This window comes from Oryctolagus cuniculus, chromosome 3 (assembly GCF_051225735.1).
Source record: "Oryctolagus cuniculus isolate XC-2025 breed Fujian yellow rabbit chromosome 3, ASM5122573v1, whole genome shotgun sequence".
Lineage (NCBI taxonomy): Eukaryota > Metazoa > Chordata > Mammalia > Lagomorpha > Leporidae > Oryctolagus > Oryctolagus cuniculus.
The window spans coordinates 137,473,942-137,498,949 of NC_142869.1; the positions used below are offsets into that span (position 1 = coordinate 137,473,942).

The 25,008-nt window shown below is 42.1% G+C and overlaps 1 pseudogene; it reads right to left on the bottom strand.

The window, feature by feature from the left end:
- Window positions 1-6,708: 6,708 nt before the first annotated feature.
- Window positions 6,709-22,766, bottom strand: LOC138848882 (glycylpeptide N-tetradecanoyltransferase 1 pseudogene; annotated as a pseudogene).
- Between the last annotated feature and the right edge of the window lie 2,242 nt (window positions 22,767-25,008).

The window sequence follows — 25,008 nt, forward strand, 5'->3', positions numbered from 1 at the left end:
TTTGCCTATGTGATCTTCCTTAATTTGATCCTCATCACAAACACAATACAGGAGGTACCATTGTGCCCACTGGCAATAAAAAGAAGCAAGTCTTAGCTGACCTCACCAAGGCGATAAAAATAGCACCAGCACAGCCAAGTTCGTTTGATGCTGGGGCCAGTGCTCTTAGCCTCACTGTCTATTGCCTCATCAATGTGGACTTTTCCCAAACCTACAGAAAATTGTGTCTTCTGCTTCCCTTCCTCCCTCCCTCCCTGAGAACTTTCTACAGCTCTTTGGGGACTGCTACTTCCCACACAGAGACCCATTGCTGGCCCTCGTCCCCAACACTCCTGTAATTCAAAATGAAAACCTCCCTGCTAACCACTGCAGAGGGGCTGGCATTGTGGCCCGGGTGGGAGGGGGAGGGTTTAAGCTGCTGCTTGTGACGCCAGCATCCTGTATCCTCTCCCTCATTTTAGGCCTGGCTTGAGCTCCTGCTAGTGGGTCTGGGAAGGAAGAAAAAGGTGGTCCAAGTAGTTGGATCCCTGCCACCCACGTGGGAGCCCAGGATGGAGTTCCTGGCTCTGGGATTCAGCCTGCTCAGCCCCGGCTATTGCAGCCATTTTGAGAGTGAACCAGCAGATGTCTGTCTCTCTCTCTGCATTTCAAATAAAACAAATAAATCTTTAAAAATAAATACACCCAGTAAGGATTCCCAGTGTTTGAGTTAGTACTCAACTAACTAACTAAGAGTTAGTACTCTTAGTAGAGTCCTGAATCAATATTTAATCTGGGCCGGTGCCGCGGCTCGTAGGCTAATCCTCTGCTTTGCGGCGTCGGCACACCAGGTTCTAGTCCCGGTCGGGGCACCGGATTCTGTCCCGGTTGCCCCTCTTCCAGGCCAGCTCTCTGCTATGGCCAGGGAGTGCAGTGGAGGATGGCTCAAGTGTTTGGGCCCTGCACCCCATGGGAGACCAGGATAAGCACCTGGCTCCTGCCTTAGGATGGGCGCGGTGCGCCGGCTGCAGCGCGCCAGCCGCAGGGGCCCTTGGAGGGTGAACCAACAGCAAAGGAAGACTTTTCTCTCTCTCTCTCTCTCGCTGTCCACTCTGCCTGTCAAAAAAATATATATATTTCATCTGAAGCCTGATGCATCTAAATCTTCTCTAGAAGGACGAGCATTGTGGCACAGCTGGTTAAGCTGCTGCCTGTGATGCTGGCATCTGTACGGGCACTGGTTCAAGTCCTGGCAGTTCCACTTCTGATCCACCTCCTACTAATGTGCCTAGGAAGGTAGCAGAAGAAGACTCGAGTACATGGGCCCCTGTCACCCATATGGGAGATCCAGATGGAGCTCCACGCTCCTGGTTTCAGATTGACTCAGCCTCCGGCTGTTGTATCCATCTGGGGAGTGAACCAGTAGATAGAAGATGAATCACTCTCTCTCTCTCTCTGCCTTTCAAATAAATGAACCTTAAAAAAAACGCTTCTCTACAGTAGTAATCTTAAAGGGAGTGAAAGATAGCACCTCAGCCATTCAAAAGGAAGTTTTCTTCATCTTACATTTTTATTCATAAAATCCATGAACATTTTGCATTATTCTCCATATAGTGTTGTTGATGTGAAAATATTATTTTAAGTTACTCTCTTCAAAGCAGCAGAAGATGGCTCAAGTGTTTGAGCCCCTGCTACCCTCGTGGGAGACTTGGAGGAAGCTCCTGGCTCCTAGGTGGGTTGTGACCATCTGGGGAGTGAATCAGAAGATGGAAGATCTCTCTCTCTCCCTTTCTTCTTCTCTCCCTCTCTCTCTCCCTCTCTCCTCTCACTCTCTGTAACTCTGACTTTCAAATAAATAAATAATTCTTTAGAAGTAATAAGTGAGGGGCTGTCACTGTGGCGTAGTAGGTTATGCCTCTGCCTGTGGTGCTGGTATCCCATACAATGCTGCTTTGAGTTCCAGCTTCTGCTCTTCTGATCTTACATCATGCTAATGTCCCTGGGAAAGCAGTGGAAGATGGCCCAAGAGCTTGGGCCCCTCCACCCACATGGCACACCTGGTAGAAGCTTCTGGTTCCTGGCTTCAGATCAGCCCAGCTCTGGCCATTGTGGCCATTTGGGGAGTGAACCAGCAGATGGAGGACCTCTCTTTTTGTCTCTCCCTCTCTCTGTCTGTAACTCCACCTCTAAAATAAATAAATAACTCTTAAAAAGTACGAAGTTAATAAAATGTTAAAGGATGGCCAGCTGTGGTGCAAAGGGTTCAGATGCTGCTTGTGATGCCAGAATCCTTTATCTGGTCCAACTGAGTTCCAGCTGTTCCACTTCTTATCTAGCTTCCTGCTAATGCCCCTGTAATGCACCTGGGAAAGCAGTGGAAATGGCCCAAATGCTTGGGTCCCTGCACCCATGTGGGAGACCAGGATGGACCATTTGTTCCTGGCTCTTGCCTTTTTTCTGGCTCACAGGGTGCTAGTGACAAACCAGACACTGTGCATCCCCAGAGGACATTTCCCAAGGGGTACCTGCCTTCAAGGTGATGCTCAGTGGTTCAAGACTCAAACCATCAGCAGTAAGGCTGAGGGTGACCGTTCACTGCAGCAGAGCCTCCAGCAGCTGTTGGCCTTGTCAGAGTGAATTCTCCCAGAGAACGGAGTCACCATATGTGTCTCGAATGGCCGTTGGAAGACATTAGCTTGTATTGCTTCAGAAGGTGTGTTATCTTAGCTTCCAGCCTTACAAGGCCAAGTCTGGGACCCAAACTATCTCACTTACATAGCAAGGCACAAGTTGTGAATGTGGCCCTCAGTCCACCAGTGAGAAGTAATGGGGTCTCCTTGGTATCAGCCAGCTACTTGGGTCAATGATCACTTGTGTTACAAGAAGCAGCTCAGGGGCCAGCGCTGTGGCATAGCAGGTAAATGCCACAGTGCTGGCATTCCATATGGGTGCTGGTTCAAGTCCCGAATGCTGTTCCACTTCCAATCTGGTTCTCTGCTATGGCCTGGAAAGCAGTGGAAAAATGACCCAAGTCCTTGGACCCCTGCACCCATGTGGGAGAATTAGAAGAAGCTTCAGGCTCCTGGCTTCAGATGGACCCAGCTACGGCTGTTGAGGCCATTTGGGGAGTGAACCAGTGAATGGAAGATCTCTCTCTCTGTCTGCCTCTAACTCTGTAATTCTGCCTTTCAAATTCATAAATAAATAATTCTTTAGGAACAAATGCAGTTCAGAAATAGAGTTAGTGCTGTCAAAGCATTGCCACAGTAATCATAATTAAAATACAATTTTTCTCAGACTCAAAAGAATTGCAGGCCGGCATCGTGGCTCACTAGGCTAATCCTCCGCCTTGCGGTGCCAGCACACTGGGTTCTAGTCCTGGTCGGGGCACCGGATTCTGTCCCGGTTGCCCCTCTTCCAGGCCAGGTCTCTGCTGTGGCCTGGGAGTGCAGTGGAGGATGGCCCAAGCGCTTGGACCCTGCACCCCATGGGAGACCAGGATAAGTACCTGGCTCCTGCCATCGGATCAGCGCAGTGCGCCGGCCGCAGCGCTCTGGCCACAGCGGCCATTGGAGGGTGAACCAACGGCAAAGGAAGACCTTTCTCTCTGTCTCTCTCTCTCACTGTCCACTCTGCCTGTCAAAAAATTAAAAAAAAAAAAAGAATTGCAACACAGCAAACACACATTGCAACAGGCTGATTGCACTATCTGCAAGCTTCCACCCCTCCGAAAGCCCAGTTTTTAAGCTCTTTAGACGGAGAGCCTGGTCTGTTGGAACTCTAATCCTCTTCTGTGTCACTGGGAGACTTCAGAAAACACACTCAGCTTTCCACAGGCTGTTTCTTTTTTTTTTTTTTTTTTTTTTTTTTTTTTTTTTTTTTTTTGACAGGCAGAGTGGACAGTGAGAGAGAGAGACAGAGAGAGAAAGGTCTTCCTTTGCCGTTGGTTCACCCTCCAATGGCCGCCGCTGCAGCCGGCGCACCGCGCTGATCCTGGCAGGAGCCAGGAGCCAGGTGCTTTTCCTGGTCTCCCATGGGGTGCAGGGCCCAAGCACCTGGGCCATCCTCCACTGCACTCCCTGGCCATAGCAGAGAGCTGGCCTGGAAGAGGGGCAACCGGGACAGAATCCGGCGCCCCAACCGGGACTAGAACCCGGTGTGCCGGCGCCGCAAGGTGGAGGATTAGCCTATTGAGCCACGGCGCCGGCTCTCCACAGGCTGTTTCTCAGCTCTTCAGCCTAATGCCCCAGACAGGTTCCAAGTCCCGTCTGTGTCTTGGGAAGAAAATAGCCCAGTGGTTGGGCTCAGTTCCGTACCCTTCTGAGCTGGACATAGCCCCTGCAGGCCTTTAGTTTCTCATTTGGCCTCCTTAGGCTGCCTGAGGTCTGTTGGGTTTCTTTGTTCTCCAGGTGTGACCCTGAGCTTGGCCCCTTGTCCTGAACACAGATTTAGCCAACGCATCAACCAACAGAGGTTTCAGGGGTCGGCCTCCCTCACCACACTTTTTCTCATTCTAGAATCTTGTGCCCTCTGGTCCCTTTTGCATCAGTAGCTTTTGACACCTTCAAACAGAAGATTTCTAAAATATATCCAGTGTGCTTAGTTTCTCTCAGTGGGAACACTGGCCAGCTGCAAGCTGTACCAAGCCTGACTTCAAAGTTAAAGGGACAGTGTAGTGCTTAAAGTAGACGATGTAGCCTGAGGAATTAATCTTATACATTTTATTACAAAATTATTTAATCATAGAGAAAAGCTGAAAGGATAGTGAATCAATATCATATTTCCACCATCTCTATTTTAAAAACCATTGCCTTTTTGCCATGTTTGATCTATCATTTAACTTTTGCTGAACCATTTCAAAAAGTATTTCTAAATTTCATGATTCTTTTATTATAATTTAGTCTGCATCTTATAAAGCCATAAAATTCCCTCATGCCTGGATGCTGTTGTTATATCTAAAAACAATCAGCAATAATTTCTTTATCTAATACTTGGTCCATAATAAAATTTTCCCTGTTATCCCGACACTATATCATCCATAGAAGTTTTATTTTCCAACTCAGGTAAAATCATGTGGCAATTATTTTCCTTTTAATCTGGACCCCTTTTTTTGTGATGTTGCCTATTTGGAGATGCTAGACTCGCAGTACCAGAGCAGGTGTTGTTGGGCAAAAGAACTGCTGCGTCACCCATTCTGCGGCATGGCAGCAGCCACCTGCTCTCTCATTGCTTCCCTGTTAGTGATGCTAAGTGTCATCACAAGGTTAAGGTGGACAGATCTTCCCACTGTAGTTATTATCCTAGTCCTTTGCCATTGTCAAGTCATCTGGCCCTGTGCAAATATCGTGTTTCCCATCAACATTTTAAATCTTGATTTTAATTTCTTTTTATTTTTTGACAGGCAGAGTGGACAGTGAGAGAGAGAGAGAGAGAAAGGTCTTCCTTTGCCGTTGGTTCACCCTCCAATGGCCGCTGTGGCCAGAGCGCTGCGGCCGGCGCACTGCGCTGATCCGATGGCAGGAGCCAGGTGCTTTTCCTGGTCTCCCATGGGGTGCAGGGCCCAAGCACTTGGGCCATCCTCCACTGCACTCCCTGGTCACAGCAGAGAGCTGGCCTGGAAGAGGGGCAACCTGGACAGAATCCAGTGCCCCGACCGGGACTAGAACCCGGTGTGCCGGCGCCGCAAGGCAGAGGATTAGCCTAGTGAGCCGCGGCGCCAGCTGATTTTAATATTTATTGGTGATCCCTGCCTGTATAAGTTAAGTCATCTTCCTGGAGATCACAATGTAGGTAATTTTCTAATTTTATCATTCTTCCTGCATTCTTGATCTGGTATTCTTCTCATCAAAATATACATTATATAGATATTCTTCTCATCAACTCAGGATGAACTATAGTCTCTCCCCAAAGTGGAGGATAACTTTTAGTCACCCTAAAATTACCAACTTTCTGAACAAGGAAATGATGCATCACCTTTAACAGTGGTAAATGCACTTATTCTTTACCTTTTTAAATATAACCATGGAGTTGTGGGTTTTTTATTTACCTGTTGTGTTCAATGAATCACATTATGGTTCTTTCTGATGTCTAAATTCCACCAAATATCACCAGTGGTAGCTTCTCTTAGTTGGCTTATGCATGTTATTTGTGTACTTTTGCAGTTTCTGGAATACTCCAGATAATTCTCCAAGTGGCCCTGGTTCCTTTAGCTGAGGACCTGTATAAGGAAACCAAAGCCACTGGACTCGCAGTGCTTAATGTCACAAGGATGACATGACTTTGGCACCCTTTCCATGGACACATACTAAATGTGTGAATTTTAACATTCGTGGACTTTCATTGATATTTCCAGTTAAAATTTAACATTATAATTTTTCTTCTGATGTCATATTTTTGGAACATGAATGATATTCAAAATACCAATGTGATATAAGGACACTTTTATTATTCACCCATTTAGTCCATAATATGCCAATCACAAGCTGGTTTTCAGCAGTTACATTTCCGTGATCACAGCTGCACGAGGAAGTAACTGGAAAACACGGAGGCCATAGGTGAGTCACGCAGCCTTACACCCTGGAAAAATTGTTGTCAAGTTGGCTGGCAGTTTGGTAAAGCCGGTTCCATTCTGTTCCCTTGGCTAGAGTCCCTCATGTTTGTAAAGACTGGACCAGCAAGTGGTGGAGCTCCATTTCCTGGTCTGACTTCTCAGGGGCTGTATCCAGAATTTCACTGGCACCTGGTTACTCTAACGCCATCCCAATCCCCTCTGCAGTTGTGCAGGGAATACCAAAGTTTGCCATCCCATATGGCAAACTCCAGCTCCTCCAGGATGGTTTTATTCTGCATGAGATCCAGTGCACTGAGAGTGTCAACCCCTTTCATTCTGGTGAGAACGAGGGTGTCACTCCTGAGGTCCAGCAGAGAGGTCTGGGCACGAGTGAATGTCATAGAAGAAACAAGCAGCTGTGAGACTCTTATGGGTTTGATGGTTCCCAGGGCTGGAGGGAAGCGTGTAAAAGCTCAGGAACTCCCTCCCCTCATCATGTGCATTCTCCACCATTGGACTGGCCCTGATGTTCTCCTGGTGTGGAACTAGTGCTCTGCCTCCTCCTGGCTCATGACTGGTGTGGGGTGAAATCGTGAGGCGCTGGCGCACTATGGGAATGGCCCTTTTCTCCATCCACTGCAGCCCAGCTGTCTCAGGAGTCCCTGGCATTTGGTAGAGCTTCATAGTGCACTACACGGTCATGTTTCTGCTCAGGTGGGAGAACCAATCAGTTTCCGGGGACTTAGGGACAGATGCCGGTACCTGCAGGTGCCAATGGGCGTTGGTTACTACGACCCTGACAGTGTAAACAGTTTGGAAATGCCCTCTGAGTGAAGCTGCTGAGTTATCTCGCAGATCAAGACAGGTGGCACCCTTGTGGAGCGCAGCTTCTTGTGAACACACAGGAAGTTGATCTCTACCGTCTTCTCTGTGCCATAGACGTGATGTTTGCCAGGATGACACTAAGGAACCCAACCAGTTTCTAACTTGAGACCACTCGTGCCCCACAGTGCCACTGGAGGAGTGAGCCAGGCGGCCAGAGAGCCCACAGATGAAATTCTGGAGAATCGTCAAATCGGAACATGTTTTCATCAAGTTCCACATGGTTCTCATTTAGAAGGGTGCACAGTTCTTTCAGCACACTGCGGCACTCATATCTCTTTGTGTTTCCATTGAAAATCTTGGTTCCCGTGAATACATTTTGTAACTTCCACTGTCCTACAAACATACAAAATAATTCAAAATTATATTACAGATGGGGCTGGCACTGTTGCACAGCGGGTTAAAGCCATGGCTTGTTGTGCCAGCATCCCATATAAGCTCTGGTTCTAGTCCTGGCTACTCCTCTTCTTACCAAGCTCTCTACTATGACCTGGGAAAGCAGTGGAAGATGGCCCAAGTCCTTGGGCCCCTGCACCCGTGTAGGAGACAGGAAGAAGCTCCTGGCTCCTGGCTTCGAATTGACACAGCTCCACCCATTGCGGCCATCTGGGGAGTGAACCAGCAGATGGAAGACCTCTCTCTCCCTCTGTCTCTACCTCTCTTGGTTAGCTCTTTCAAATAAAAAAATAAATCTTTTATTTTTTTTAACTTTTATTTAATGAATATAAATTTCCAAAGTACGGCTTATGGATTACAATGGCTTCCCCCCCATAATGTCCCTCCCACCCGCAACCCTCCCCTCTCCCACTCCCTCTCCCCTTCCATTCGCATCAAAATTCATTTTCGATTCTCTTTATATACAGAAGATCAGTTTAGCATACATTAAGTAAAGATTTCAACAGTTTGCTCCCACACAGAAACATAAAGTGAAAAATCATAGATGATTTTTTAAATGATGATGAAATCAGATAGACCTATTGTCATGTTTAATGCCAGTGAGAGTCAAGTTGGGAATTGATAATTTCTTCTTCTTCTTCTTTTTTTTTTTTTTCACAGAAGATCAGTTTAGTATACATTAAGTAAAGATTTCAACAGTTTGCACCCACATAGAAACACAAAGTGAAATATACTGTTTGAGTACTCGTTATAGCATTAAGCCTCAGTGTACAGCACATTAAGGACAGAGATCCTACATGAGGAGTAAGTGCACAGTGACTCCTGTTGTTGACTTTACAAATTGACACTCCTGTCTATGGCATCAGTAATCTCCCTATGCTCCAGTCATGAGTTTCCAAGGCTATGGAAGCCCTCTGAGTTCTCCGACTCTTATCTTGTTTAGACAAGGTCATAGTCAAAGTGGAGGTTCTCTCCTCCCTTCAGAGAAAGGTACCTCCTTCTTTGAAGACCTGTTCTTTCCACTGGGATCTCACTCACAGAGATCTTTCATTTAGGTTTTTTTTTTTTTTTTTTTGCTAGAGTGTCTTGGCTTTCCATGCCTGAAATACTCTCATGGGCTTTTCAGCCAGATCCGAATGCCTTTAGGGCTGATTCTGAGGCCAGAGTGCTGTTAAGGACATCCGCCATTCTATGAGTCTGCTGAGTATCTCACTTCCCATGTTGGATCACTCTCCCCTTTATTTATTCTATCAGTTAGTATTAGCAAGTACTAGACTTGTTTATGTGCTCCCTTTGACTCTTAGAACTTTCATTATGATCAATTGTGAACTGAAATTGATCACTTGGACTAGTGAGATGGCATTGGTACATGCCACCTTGATAGGATTAAATTGGAGTCCCCTGGTATGTTTCTAACTCTACCATCTGGGGCAAGTCAGCTTGAGCATGTCCCAAATTGTACATCTCTTCCCTCTCTTATTCCCACTCTTATGTTTAACAGGGATCAAATTTCAGTTAAATTTCCACACTTAAGAATAACTGTGTATTAATTACAGAATTAAACCAGTCATATTAAGTAGAACAGACAAAAAAAACAAACTACTAAGAGGGATAATGTATTAAGTTGTTCATTAACAGTCAGGGCTATGCTGATCAAGTCACCATTTCTCATAGTGTCCATTTCACTTCAACAGGTTTCCTTTTTGGTGTTCAGTCAGTTGTCACCGATCAGGGAGAACATATGGTATTTGTCCCTTTGGGACTGGCTTATTTCACTCAGCATGATGTGTTCCAGATTCCTCCATTTTGTTGCAAATGACTGGATTTCGTTGTTTCTTACTGTGGTATAGTATTCTAAAGAGTACATATCCCATAATTTCTTTATCCAGTCTACCATTGATGGGCATTTAGGTTGGTTCCAGATCTTGGCTATTGTGAATTGTGCTGCAATAAACATTAGGGTGCAGACCGCTTTTTTGTTTGCCAATTTAAATTCCTTAGGGTAAATTCCAAGGAGTGGGATGGCTGGGTCGAATGGTAGTGCTATATTCAGGTTTCTGAGGAATCTCCAGACTGACTTCCATAGTGGCTTGACCAGTTTGCATTCCCACAACAGTGGGTTAGTGTCCCTTTTTCCCCACATCCTCGCCAGCATCTGTTGTTGGTAGATTTCTACATGTGAGCCATTCTAACCGGGGTGAGGTGAAACCTCATTGTGGTTTTGATTTGCATTTCCCTGATTGCTAGTGATCTTGAACATTTTTTCATGTGCCTGTTGGCCATTTGGATTTCCTCTTTTGAAAAATGTCTATTGAGGTCCTTGGCCCATCTCTTAAGTGGGTTGTTTGTTTTGATCTTGTGGAGTTTCTTGATCTCTTTGTAGATTCTGGTTATTAACCCTTTATCTGTTGCATAGTTTGCAAATATTTTTCCCATTCTGTCGGTTGTCTCTTCACTCTCCTGACTGTTTCTTTTGCAGTACAGAAACTTCTCAATTTGATGCAATCCCAATAGTTGATTTTGGCTTTGACTGCCTGTGCCTCCCGGGTCTTTTCCAGAAATTCTTTGCCTGTGCCAATATCTTGAAGGGTTTCTCCAATGTTCTCTAATAACTTGATGGTGTCAGGTCATAGATTTAGGTCTTTAATCCATGTTGAGTGGATTTTTGTGTAAGGTGTAAGGTAGGGGTCTTGCTTCATGGTTCTGCACGTGGAAATCCAGTTTTCCCAGCACCATTTATTGAATAGACTGTCCTTGCTCCAGGAATTGGTTTTAGATCCTTGATCAAATATAAGTTGGCTGTAGATGTTTGGATTGATTTCTGGTGTTTCTATTCTGTTCCATTGGTCTATCCATCTGTTTCTGTACCAGTACCATGCTGTTTTGATTACAACTGCCCTGTTGTATGTCCTGAAATCTGGTATTGTGATGCCTCCGGCTTTGTTTTTGTTGTACAAGATTGCTTTACCTATTCGAGGTCGCTTGTGCCTCCATATAAATTTCAGCATCATTTTTTCCAGATCTGAGAAGAAGGTCTTCGGAATCTTGATTGGTATTGCATTGAATCTATAAATTGCTTTTGGGAAAATGGACATTTTGATGATGTTGATTCTTCCAATCCATGAGCATGGAAGATTTCTCAATTTTTTGGTATCCTCTTCTATTTCTTTCTTTAAGGTTTTGTAATTCTCATCGTAGAGATCTTTAATGTCCTTGGTTAAGTTTATTCCAAGGTATTTGATTGTTTTTGTAGCTATTGTGAATGGGATTGATCTTAGAAGTTCTTCCTCAGCCATGGTATTGCCTGTGTATACAAAGGCTGTTGATTTTTGTGCATTGATTTTATATCGTGCTACTTTGCCAAACTCTTCTATGAGTTCCAATAGTCTCTTAGTCGAGTTCTTTGGGTCCCCTAAATAAAGAATCATATCATCTGCAAAGAGGGATAGTTTGAGTTCTTCCTTCCCAATTTGTATCCATTTAATTTCTTTTTCTTGCCTAATAGCTCTGGCTAGAACTTCCAGAACTATATTGAATAGCAGTGGTGAGAGTGGACATCCCTGTCTGGTACCAGATCTCAGTGGAAATGCTTCCAACTTTTCCCCATTCAATAGGATGTTGGCTGTGGGTTTTTCATAGATTGCTTTGATTGTATTGAGGAATGTTCCTTCCAAACCCAGTTTGCTTAGAGTTTTCATCATGAAAGGGTGTTGTATTTTATCAAATGCTTTCTCGGCGTCTATTGAGATAATCATATGGTTTTTCTTCTGCAGTCTGTTAATGCGGTGTATCACATTGATTGATTTGCGAATGTTGAACCATCCCTGCATACCAGGGATAAATCCCACTTGGTCTGGGTGGATGATCTTTCTGATGTGCTGTTGCATTCTATTGGCCAGAATTTTATTGAGGATTTTTGCATCTATGTTCATCAGGGATATTGGTCTGTAATTCTCTTTCAATGCTGCATCTTTTTCCGGCTTAGGAATTAAGGTGATGCTGGCTTCATAGAAAGAATTTGGGAGGGCTCCCTCTTTTTCGATTGTTCTGAATAGTTTGAGAAGAATTGGAGTCAGTTCTTCTTTAAATGTCTGGTAGAATTCAGCAGTGAATCCATCTGGTCCTGGGCTTTTCTTTGTTGGGAGGGCCTTTATTACTGTTTCAATTTCTGTCTCAGTTATGGGTCTATTTAGGTTTTCGATGTCTTCCTGGTTCAATTTAGGTAGGTTGCATGTTTCCAGGAATCTATCCATTTCTGATAGGTTTCCCTGTTTGCTGGCATACAAGTCCTTGTAGTAATTTCTGATGATTCTTTTTATTTCTGTGGTGTCTGTTGTTACATTTCCTTTTTCATCTCTGATTTTATTGATTTGGGTCTTTTCTCTTCTTTTTTTAGTTAGTTGGGCCAATGGGGTGTCAATTTTGTTTATTTTTTCAGAAAACCAGCTCCTCGTTTGGCTGATTTTTTATAATGTTTTTTTGGATTCAATCCTGTTGATTTCTTCTCTGATTTTAATTATTTCTCTTCTCCTACTAGATTTGGATCTGGTTTGCTGTAGGTTTTCTAGATCCTTGAGGTGAATTGAAAGCTCGTGTATTTGGTGCCTTTCCAATTTCTTGATGTAGGCACCTATTGATATAAACTTTCCTCTTAACACTGCTTTTGCTGCGTCCCATAAGTTTTGGTATGTTGTGCTGTTATCCTCATTTACTTCCAGAAAGTTTTTGATTCCTCTTTTAATTTCTTCTATGACCCATTGTTCATTCAGGAGCATGTTGTTCAATCTCCATGTGTTTGTGTATGCTCTAGGGATTCCTGAGTTGCTAATTTCCAACTTCATTCCTTTATGGTCTGAGAAGCTGCATGGTATGATTCTAATTCTTTTGAATTTGCTGAGACTTGCTTTATGGCCTAGTATGTGGTCAATCCTAGAGAAGCTTCCATGTACTGCTGAGAAGAATGTAAAATCTTTAGCTGTAGGATTGAAAGTTCTGTATATATCTGTGAGATCCATTTGGGCTATAGTGTCGTTTAAATCTACTGTCTCCTTGTTGATCTTCTGTCCTGTTGATCTGTCTATTTCTGAGAGTGGAGTATTGAAGTCCCCCAGTACTATTGTATTGGGGTCTAAGTCTCCCTTTAAGTCACTTAATAAATCTTTTGGATAAACCAGTGCCCTGTAGTTAGGTGCATATACATTGATAATTGTTATATCTTCCTGTTGAATTGATCCCTTAGTCATTATATAGTGTCCCTCTTTGTCTCTCTTAACAGTTTTTGTGGTAAAGTTTATGTTGTCTGATATTAAGATGGCTACGCCCGCTCTTTTTTCATTTCTGTTGGCATGGTATATCTTTTTCCAGCCTTTCACTTTCAGTCTGTATGGATCTTTGTTGGAAAGATGTGTTTCTTGTAAGCAGCAAATAGATGGGTTTTGTTCCTTAACCCAATCAGCCAATCGGTGTCTTTTAACTGGACAGTTCAGGCCATTCACGTTCAAAGTGACTAATGATAAGTGGTAACTTTGCCCTGCCATTTGCCAAAGATAAGTTCTAATATATGCTTTGAATTCCCTGTGATCTTTTGCTGTGAGGTTTATAGTAAAGACATCCTTAAATCTCAGACTGTTTCATTAACTCTAGTCAGTTCAAATAATTCTGTTTTCTTGATGATTACCTTACCAATCTGATATATTCTTAGATTCCTTTCTTACAGTTTGAACTCAGTGTTTCAGTTTGATTGATTGACTCATATTCCCCCATTGGTGTGTGTGTGTATGACAGAGAGAAAGAAATAGATTGATTTATTGATTGATTGATTCCCATCTTAGGGTTATAGGGATGGCTGAACACATAACATGTGACACTGGACAGATGAGACTGACAGTGGGCTGTTGACTGACAGCAGCCTGTGGAGTATGATATGGAGCACCATGCAGGGGCACATGGGGCGATGGTGCATTTGGGAACACGATGCGTATCCAGAAGCTGTGGAAGGCAGGATTTGTAGTATCAAGAGGATAGAGTGCCCCCTCGTTCCCACAGCAAGGTGTGTGTTTTAATAATTGTCAAGCAGTAAGTATCCTTGTCTTTCTGCTAATTCTAACATCTATTTAGTCCTGAGTTTGTTTTGATTGATTGACTTTTTCCCCTTATTGTGGGTTGTACCTTTCTTTTTTTCTGCCTGGTAATTTTTTATTGGATGCCAGTTGTGATTTTTATCTTGTCGTTTGTTTTATAGTTTATAAATATTCTTGTGGTTTGTTCTGGACCACAGTTAAGACATACGGAAATGGTTTGATCCTTTTAGGCCTTGCTTTTTATCTTTTATCAAGTGGAACCAGAACAGTCCTTAGTATAGTACTAATTACCACCCCCCCCGACAAACACACACACTACTAAGACAAGAGTTAGCTTTCCATGCCTGTAATACTCTCATGGGCTTTTCAGCCAGATCCACGTGCCCTAAGGTTTGATTCTGAGGCCAGAGTGCTGTTTAGGAAATCTGCCATTCTATGGGTCTGCTGTGTATCTCGCTTCCCATGTTGGATCGTACTCTCCCCTTTTTTATTCTATCAGCTAGTATTTGCAGACACTCGTCTTGTTTATGTGCTCACTTTTGCTCTTAGTCCTATCATTATGATCAATTGTGAACAGAAATTGATCACCTGGACGAGTGAGATGGCATTGGTACATGCCACCTTGATGGGATTAAATTGGAATCCCCTGGTATGTTTCTAACTCTACCGTTTGAGGTAAGTCAGCTTGAGCATGTCCCGAATTGCACATCTCTTCCCTCTCTTATTCCCACTCTTATATTTAACAGCAATCACTTTTCAGTTAAGTTTCAACACTTGAGAATAACTGTGTATTGATTACAGTATTCAACCAAAAGTATTAAGTAGAACAAACAAACAAAAAAATACTAAGAGGGATAACGTATTAAGTTGTTCATCAACAGTCAGGGCAAGGGCTGATCAAGTCACCATTTCTCATAGTGTTCATTTCACTTTAACAGGTTTCCTTTTTGGTGCTCATTTAGTTGTCACTGATCAGGGAGAACATATGGTATTTGTCCCTTTGGGACTGGCTTATTTCACTCAGCATAATGCTTTCCAGATTCCTAACAGGGATCACTTTTCAGTTAAAATTTAAACACCTAAGAATAATTGTGACTTAATTACAGAGTTCAACTAATAGTACTAGAACAAAAAAATACTAAAATGGATAAAGTATTACATTGTACATCAACAGTCAGGACAAGAGCTGATCAAGTCACTGTTTCTCATAGTGTCCATTTCACTTCCACAAGTTTCCCCTTTGTGCTCAGTTAGTTGCCACCGATCAGGGAGACCATACGATATTTGTCCCTTTGGGACTGGCGTAATTCACTCAGCATGATGAGAGTATTACAGGCATGGAAAGCCAAGACACTCTGGAAAAAAAAAAAAAAAACCCTACATGAATGATCTCCGCGAGTGAGATCCCTGTGAAAAGAACAGGTCATCAAAGAGGGAGGTACCTTTCTCTGAAGGGAGGACAGAACTTCCACTTTGACTACGACCTTGTCTACATATGATCAGAGTCGGTGAACTCAGAAGGCTTCCATGGCCTTGGGGACTCATGACAAGAGCCTAGGGTGATTACTGATGCCATAAACAAAGAGTGTCAATTTGTAAAGTCAACAGCAGGAGTCACTGTGCACTTACTCCTCATGTAGGATCTCTGTCCTTAATGTGCTGTACATTGTGATTTAATGCTATAACTAGTACTCAAACAGTATTTTTCACTTTATGTTTCTATGTGGGTGCAAACTGTTGAAATCTTTACTTAATATATGCTAAACTGATCTTCTGTATATAAAGAGAATTGAAAATGAATCTTGATGTGAATGGAAGGGGGGAAGGAGAGAGAAAGGGGATGGTTGCGGGTGGGAGGGAAGTTATGGGGGAGGGGAAGCCAATGTAATCCATAAGCTGTACTTTGGAAATTTATGTTCATCAAATAAAAGTTAAGAAAAAATAAAGAAAGAAAGAAAAAAAAAGAGTTAGCTGAGCATTCTTCCAAATACTCCATGGCTCACAAACTCTTCCAGTATGATATCTGAGTACAGGAAATATTGTGGCTCTATGTGTAAAGCACTCTGCTTAGCTCTTTCTTGCCCAGTATTCTCTTCTATGAGCTCTAGCCACCGTGTTCACTCCAGACTTTTAGCTCCATCTCATGTCAGGGAATTTTCCAGGCTCTGTTTGGGATCCTCCTCCCAATAATACAGACTAGACTCTCTTGAGTAATTAACCTGGGGGTTATGATAGGGTTCACTTCATTGATCTCCTGTCTTTTGGGAATTTCATTGCTTAATACCCAGTGTCATAAAACCTATTGTTTCATATATTTTCTTCATTTATTGGTTATCTAAGGTGGCAAAGTCAGTCCAACCTGGAGCCAGGAGCTTCTTCCAGGTCTCCTATGTGGGTGCAGGGGCCCAAGGACTTGGGCCATCTTCTACTGCTTTTTCCAGGCACATTATCAGGGAGCTGAATCAGAAGTGGAGCAGTTGAGACTCAAACTAACATTCACATGTGATGCAGGTGTTGCAGGCAGCAGCTTTACCTGCTGCACCACAATGTCAGACCCTGTATTGAGTTTTTATGAAACTAAATTTATTTCACTTAAATGGCAATTCCTTATTGTGAGATGAACTACTTGCCACTTCTTGTATATGTAAAATTCCCAAATCTGGAGAAAAGAGGATGCAGTTTTGAGGCTAAGAACTGATTCACTGTAAATGGCTATGAAATTAGTGGTTTATGCTGAGACAAAAAAAAATACAACTGAGAACTCTTTGAAGGTTGGCAAAAAAAAAAAAAATTGTCAAGCAGGAGCTGTGCTTGGACCACTGGCTAAGAAAGGTTGCTGGTTAGAGGGCCTTGTCTATAGAATCAGCAGAGTTTAAGTACCCCTGATTTTATCAGATGTCATAACAGCCCATCACACCCACCCTTCATGTAGGTGGTATACCACGGTAGAGCGTTTATGTCACAGCTACATAGAAAGAAATGTTCAGAGTGTTATTTCTACTCCATCCCTTCAACTCTGCTTCCCATGTACCTCACAGTAGCCTTTTTGTTTGTTTGTTTCTGATTAGGTGTTTTTTTGTTTTTTTGTTTTTTTTTTTTTTGACAGGCAGCGTGGACAGTGAGAGAGACAGAGAGAAAGGTCTTCCTTTGCACCCCTCAATGGCCACTGCACCGCGCTGATCCGAAGCCAGGAGCCAGGTGCTTCTCCTGGTCTCCCATGGGGTGCAGGGCCCAAGCACTCCCGGCCCACAGCAGAGAGCTGGACAGGAAGAGGAGCAACCAGGACAGAATCCAGCGCCCTGAACGGGACTAGAACCCAGGGTGCCGGCGCCACAGTCGGAGGATTAGCCTATTGAGCTGTGGCGCTGGCTGATTTAGTTTTCAAGTGTTTCTTTTGGAAAATATAAGCAAATAAGCAAAATCCCTCTTTCCACTATTATCTGCCTGCCATCTCTCATGTTTCCCTTTCAACACAGAAGTAGCATACTTATACTCTGCACCTTGCTATTTTCAGCAAGAACACCCCATAGTAGTACTTTTCCTTTCAGCTATGCAGTACACAATAAATAATCATAATATTTTCCACCAGTTCTATATTCATGCACATATGAGTGGTTTAAACTCTTACAACACTACCAAAAAATTACAATGAATTTTACACCTGTTATTTTGTATTTCTTGAGGTCTATTTTCCTGGTAGAGTCTAGAAGTGAAATTGCTGAGTTGAAGGTAAGTTCGTGTGTAATTTTATTAGGTGTTGCCAAATTCCTCTTTGTGTAAAGTTGCGTCATTTTTCCGCAACCTACCACAGTACCTGCTTCCATATTCCCTCAACAACAAAGTATATTTCCAAATATCTGGACTTTTTTGCCAACTTGAGAAAATGTTTTGTCTGGGAGTTTAATTTGTCTTTCTCATCTGAATTAAGGTTACAGATATTTTTGTGCACTTAATGTCTGTTTATATTTATTTTTCTCTGAAATGTGTGTTCAGGTTTTTTTCTCAATGTTTTCATACGTTTCTAGTGTTTTTATTTTATATTTTTAAGAGTTAATTATGTATTAGGGGAATCAACAATTTTAATAATGTAAGGAGCAGTTACTTTCAATGGATGCTTCTCTTTATAATTTGATTAGGATGCTCTTTAGTATGAAAAATACCTTTATTTTCATATATTTTAGTTTAATAATATTGTATTATTTCTGGATTTTCCCCACTGCCAGATAATAGATAAATTCATCTATGTTTTCTCCAGGTGCTTGTATGATTTGCAGTTACATATCTGATTGATTTGCAGTTTATTCTGGTATACAATGTGAATGGCAAATTCAGTTTTAACTTTTCCCAAATGACTGATAATCCCAGTACTTGTTATGAAAATGTCTAATTTCCCAAGTGATTTTGCTGTGAGCCGCAGTATCTTGAGTTTTTCCCAAGTTCTTGCTGCAAAGCAGAGGCATGAATACTGTGCACAAGGGAGGGCAGGAGGTACCTAAAAGTGAGAGACTGAATATACATCCACATGTGTGTGTGGGCCCCCCATATGGAGAGACACTCGTCATGAGTGGAACAGAGTTGCCTCTGAGGAGAGTGTGTGGGAGAAGGCTAGGGAAGGACCCAAAAGCAAGGACCAGAACCCAGAAAACAAAGGGCTATGCCCATGTGTTAACGTCACTTTTATGGGGTAGAAGTTGGTGCCCTAATTAAATAAACATTGGAGAGGAATCTGGGTTTGTATTTAGAGTACGTGAAGATTTCTGGGTTTAACTTACATGTGGCCATAATGTCATCTCCTGCTTCCTGATCCTGAATGAAACACAAGTGGATCACAGGAAAATGAACATACTGGATTGACAGCTAAAGGGTGGAATTACAAAGCAGGGCTAAAGGCAGAAATTATGACAAAGTCTTCCAGCTCAGCTCTTCCTAACTAATCTTCCTGCCTATCTCCCTCATATCAATTTGCCATGTCACTCTTATGGAATAATAAATTTGCACATTACTTTTTAATGCAATATTGATCAAGCTTATTAATCAGTATTGCAGTTATTTGATGAAGAGTACTGAAAGCTTTTCTTTACCACTGCTTAGAAGAGTTCAAACAGCACTGGGTGTATCTGGTTCCCGAAGGGTTAGCTGCAGGCTCCCGTGAAACCGTCTGGGCCTGGTGCCTTTGGGGGAGGTCAAAGCTCCTTTGTAATTTTCCCTATTTCTTCATTTAAAATTTTTGCCTTTGATCTTTACTATACAGTTTTGATAAATACTTTTTTCCCCTAAAGTTGCCCATTTCAGCTAAGTTTTCTAATGTATTTCCATATAATTGTTCAAAAATAATATTTTGTGTGTTTAAGGGCTCCTTGCTTTCAGTAGTAATTGCTCTTTTGTTAATCCTTATTTTGTGTAATTGTGCTTTCTCTTTTTTTATTTCTTTTGAGTAAGTTAGCTAATAGTTTGTATTATTGTTTTTTTTTTTGCAAAGAATAAGCATTTTAAAAAAGTAATTCTATTCATTGTATTTTAACTTATTTGTTTCTCAAGTCAGTCTTTGTCAAAGTAAACATGTGAGTAAGCAATCATAGGGAATCCAGAGAATATTGTAATATCTATTACACTCGTTCCGCAAACTCAACTTTTCTGATTTTCTTAAACTGTATTCTGGACTTCTGTGCTAAACCATAGGCAATTCTATCTTGCAAGTCTTCCCCAGATCTTGCTGACTTCTCAAGATTGGTAGACATAATTAGCCTCTATTTGTTCATCTGCTTGCTTCACTCACAAACAAGACAACAAAGTCCAGATGTCATGGCCTTAATCAGAGGTGTCTTTCACAGGGGGATAAAGGGATAAAAAGCCAAAAACCAAGAAATTGTTTTCTGCACTCATGTTGGGGTGGATGTTGGTTGGGGTAGAGGGAGAGCATTGTCTTTCCTAATTCCAAATTTGGGCAGCTCACTGAGAATTCTTAACAGCAAACATCCCATAGGCCTGGAGGAAATGAGCCTGAGGTTGAGAGTATGTCATTGCAGGACTATTGTGTCCTCACTGGTTTCCATACCTCCATTCCCAGTGGTTCTGTCCAGATAGACCCCTTCTCTTCTTGCCTACATTCAATACACCAGATTTTTTAACATCCAAAACTAGTGAAGCTGTGTTCTTAGGTTTCTTCCTAATAAGTTTAGTTAGCTTTTCTCTCCACCAAGAGACTATTAAAACTCATGAAAGAGTTTGGTAAAGTGGCAGGATATAAAATCAACACAGAAAAATCAGTAGACTTTATATACACAGACAATGTCATGGCTGAGAAGAAACTTTTAAGATCAGTCCCTTTCACAATCACTCCAAAAAGAATTAAATACCTTGGAATAAATTTAACCAAGGATGTCAAAGATCTCCACGATGGGAAGAAGACATTAAAAAAATGGAAAAATCTTCCAAGTTCATGGATTGGAAGAATCAAGATTATCAAAATGCCCATACTACCAAAAGCAATTTACAGAATCAATGTGATCCCAGTCAAACCACATTCTTTGCAGATATAGAAAAAAATGATGCTAAAATGCATATGGAAACACAAAAGACCCCAATAGCTAAATCAATCTTATATAACAAAAACAAAGCCAGAGGCATCATGATACCTGATTTCAAGACATACTGCAGGGCAGTTAAAATCAAAACAGCCTGATACTGACACAAAAACAGACTTGTAGACCAATAGAACAGAATAGAAACTCCCAAAAGCAATGCATGCATCTACAAACAACGTATCTTTGACAAAGGAGCTAAAATCAATCCCTAGAGAAAGGACAGTTTGTTTAACAAATGATGCTGGGGAAACTGGATCTTCATGTGCAGAAGTGTGAAACTAGACCAATATATTACACTTTACACAAAAATCCACTCAGAATGGATAAAAGAACATAAATCTATGACCTTATACCATCAAATTACTAAAGAATATTGGGAAACTCTTCAAGACATTGGCACAGGCAGAGTTCTTGGAAAAAACCTCATAGGCACAGGCAATCAAAGCCAAATTTGACAAATGAGATCACATCAAGTTGAAAAGCTTCTGCACTGCAAAAGAAACACTCAGCAGAGTGAAGAGACTACCAACCAAATGGGAGAAAATATTTGCAAAGTATGTAGCTGATAAAGGGTTAACACCCAGAATCTATAAAGAGCTCAAGAAATTCAACAACAACAAAACAAAAAATTCAGTTAAGAAATGGGCAAATGACTTAAGCAGGTGTTTTTCAAGAGAAGAAATTAAAATGGCAAACAGACACTTGCAAAAATGCTCAGAATCACTAGCCATCAAGGAAATACAAATCAAAACTACAGTGAGGTTTCACCTCACTCCAGTGAGAATAGCTCTCATATAGAAACCAACAAATGATAAATGTTGGTGAGAATGTGGTCCAGTGTTGGTGGGAATGTAAATTGGGGCAGCCACTGTGGAAGACAGTATGGAGATACCTCAGAAAACTGAAAATAGATCTGCCATATGATCCAGTCATCCCACTCCTCGGGGGAAATTATCCAGATTAGAAGAAATCAGTTTATGAAAGAGTTATCTGTATCCGCATCATCATTACAGCACAGTTCACAATAGCTAAGGTACAGAATCAACCCAGATGTCCACCAACTGTTGACTGGATAAAGGAATTATGGAATGTACACACTATGGAGTACTACTCAGATATAAAATAAATGAAATCTGTGTTTTGCAATAAGATGGATGTTAGGGACCCATTCATGGAGAAAGTGAGTGCGCTATAGCGCAGTTGGAAAGAGGAAATGGCCTAAGTGCAAAACCATTATAACGGTATAACTGCAAAACTGTTATAATGGCCTAACCCCAAACTGCAAATCAACCATCATAACCGTCATTGCTATGACTATGGAACCCTGGGAGGTCGGCACAAGGGCGGGGCTGACCTCTAGAAACCATATATAAGGGGACCCTCAGACACTGTAAAGCAGAGGTTGCTCAGCCTCTCTCCCCAGTCCATAGTGCCTTGTGCCTGCAGGGAGAAGCTCCTGGTCTGTAGCACCTTGCGTCTGCAGGAGTAGGCTTGAGCCATCTCTCCTCCTACTCGCCTATAGTACCAATAAAAAGTGCTTAGCTTGACTTTCCTCAGTCTCCTCGACTCTTCCTTCGTGGCAACCTGGCCAGTTCCCGGAGGGGGAGATCCTAACAGCTGGTGCTAGAAGAGGGACCTGAAGTCGGAAGGTAAAGAGATGAGCCCTTGAGGAATCATCAAAAGGGTGAGTAGCTGTGGTTGAAAGAGACCACGATAGGTGGGACGTTCCAGTCAAAATAATATAGACAGGCACTAGTGAGTATAGAGAAGGTGAAGGTCCTTCCAGGCCAGGCACCAACAGGTAAGAAAGTGAAATGCTACTCACCAGGAAATGTAACTTGGGCTTGTAAACTGGCAGCAGCTTGTACCGGACAGGACCTCCAAGATCTGCGGACCTTGGAAGAGGTAGAAAACCTCTTGGAGGAATTTCTACAAAGAGGAGAAGGCGAAACACAACAGGAAAGATTATAAATGTGCAGTAGACACTCTTAAGGTGTTAATTTGTTGTGGCAAGGGATTAAATCCAAAATATACAGGAGACACCTGTAAGCTCGACACCATAACAGAGTGTAGGCAAAAACCTCAGGTTATTCCCAGGGAGTTAAGTAAGGAAGAAAAAGCAAAAGAACAGTCAGCTTACCCGATAATGTTAAGACATGGTAGACAAGAATATGAGCCTGTGGGACCTGGACTAATAGCCACTTAGCTTAAACAAGTTCAGGAACACAGTCTCACGCACTCAGCTACCATCACTTACTTTGGGGTAATTTCAATAAACTTTACATCAGTAGACATCAATATGCTACTAAATGTAACTCCTTGCTTTGCAGCAGAGAAATAGCTAGTCATAGACAAGATAAAAGAGAAGGCGATAGCATGGGATGAAATGCATCCCCTTCTCCCAGATGACGTGGCTAGACCAATGTAGCTAACAGCAGATCAGATTAGGGGAATTGGATTATCACCAGAAGAAGCAGCTGGCCCTAGATTCACTGATGCCAGAACCCTCTATAGAACATGGGTTCTTGAGGCACTTCAAGATTGCCAGAGAACTATCAGTGGGGCCCCTAAAGCAGTTAGCATCAGACAAGGGCCCAAAGAACCCTACCCTGAGTTTATTAATTGATTATTTACTCAGATTGATATGGAAACATCTAGAGAGGATTTGAGAACATATTTAAAGGACATCATGGGCATTCAAAATGCTAATGAAGAATGTAAAAAGTTGCTTAGAAATTTAAGACCAGGATATTTGTTAGAAGAAAAAACGTATGCCTATAGAGAATTTGGATCCACCTCCTATAAGATGGCCATGCTGGCAGAAGCCTTAAAGGCTGGAGATAGACAGCAAGGGTCAAGAAGTTTTCAGGGAAATTGTTTCAGGTGTGGAAAAAAGGGGCATATGGCAAGAAATTGTAAGAGTGGAGAAAAAACTCCACTAAAATGCCATAATTGTGGGAGAACAGGACATATGGCAAAAGTATGTAAACAGCCAAAAAATGGGAAAGCGGGGGCAATGTCCTCCAGACCATGATGGTGTCTGCCCAGAATATCCAGTCATCTGTCCTGCCGTCTGCCCCACCCCTGGGGGAAACACAGATAGAAGCCCCTGCGACAGGGATCTACCCGAAACTGCCAAAATAGAATTAAAACAAAGGCCTACCTTAAAGGCAAACCTAGGGAAAAGATATAACAGGGCTGTTAGAAACAGGGGCTGATTTAACTATAATAAGGGAACAAGAGGCTAAAGGAATAAAAGAAGGGATAATAGAAGGATGGCAAAATATAGAGGGGGTGGGAGGGTGCTCTAAATTACAAAAAATTCACAGGTTACACTGAAAGACAAAAAAGGAAGGAAGACAAAGATATCCATTCTAATATCCCCAGATATTCCCATCAATATATTCAGAAGGTATATCTTAACAAAGTTAGGGGTAGTCCTAATTATGGCGCAACTCTCTACCCAAATTACCCCAATAAAAATAAAAATGAAAGATCCTAATAAAGGTCCCTTGATTCCCCAGTGGCCTTTAACCAAAGAAAAATTAGAAGGAATTAAGGAAATAACAAAAAAGACTGCTAGAGGAAGGAAAGATATCTCCAGCAAGCCCAGATAATCCCTGGAACACCCCAATATTTGTGATAAGGAAAAAAATCAGGTAAATGGTGAGTGTTAATAGATTTTAGAGATCTTAATAAATTAGTAGATAAGGGAAGAGGAGTTCAATTAGGTATTCCACACCCTGGAGGATTACAAAGAAGAAATCAGGTTACTGATACAGGGGATACTTATTTTACCATCCCTCTGGATAAGGACTTCAGGCAGTACACTGCCTTTACCATCCCAGAGGTTAATAATCAAGGTCCAGGTCATAGGTATGTTTGGAATTGCCTCCCACAAGATTTTGTATTAAGTCCCTTGATTTACCAAAGTACACTAAGGGACATACTAGAGCCCTGGAGACAACAACACCCAGAAGTAGATTTTTATCAATATATGGATGATAAATATATTGGGTCTGATCATTCTCCAAAACAACACAAACTGATAGTAGAAAAACTTAGAAAAATGCTTCTAGAAAAGGGATTCAAGACCCCAAATGAGACAAGAACAGTATCCTTATTCATGGATGGGTTACTTGCTACACCCAAATAAATGGACATTACGAAAACTAGAGTTGCCAGAACTTCCAGAGAAACCCACCCTAAACAAACTACAAAAGTTAGTAGGACTCCTTAATTGGATGACCCAAGCTGTTCCTGGAATTAAGACAAAACCTTTTACTCTCATAATGAAGGGAAACCAATAGTTATACAGTATCAGGGAATGGACCCCCCATTATGGACTATAAGGAGGCTATTACAAGAACACAAACATTTAAGCTACTAGGACCCAGCAAGGAAGTTTACTGTACTGTTATGATGGGAGGTAACACCATAAATTATAAAGTGCACCAAGGATCTGATATCCTTTGGGTAGGTAGACAGGTATTTCCAAAAGTATTAGCAGCATCTCCTCTAACTAGAGCCCTAAAAT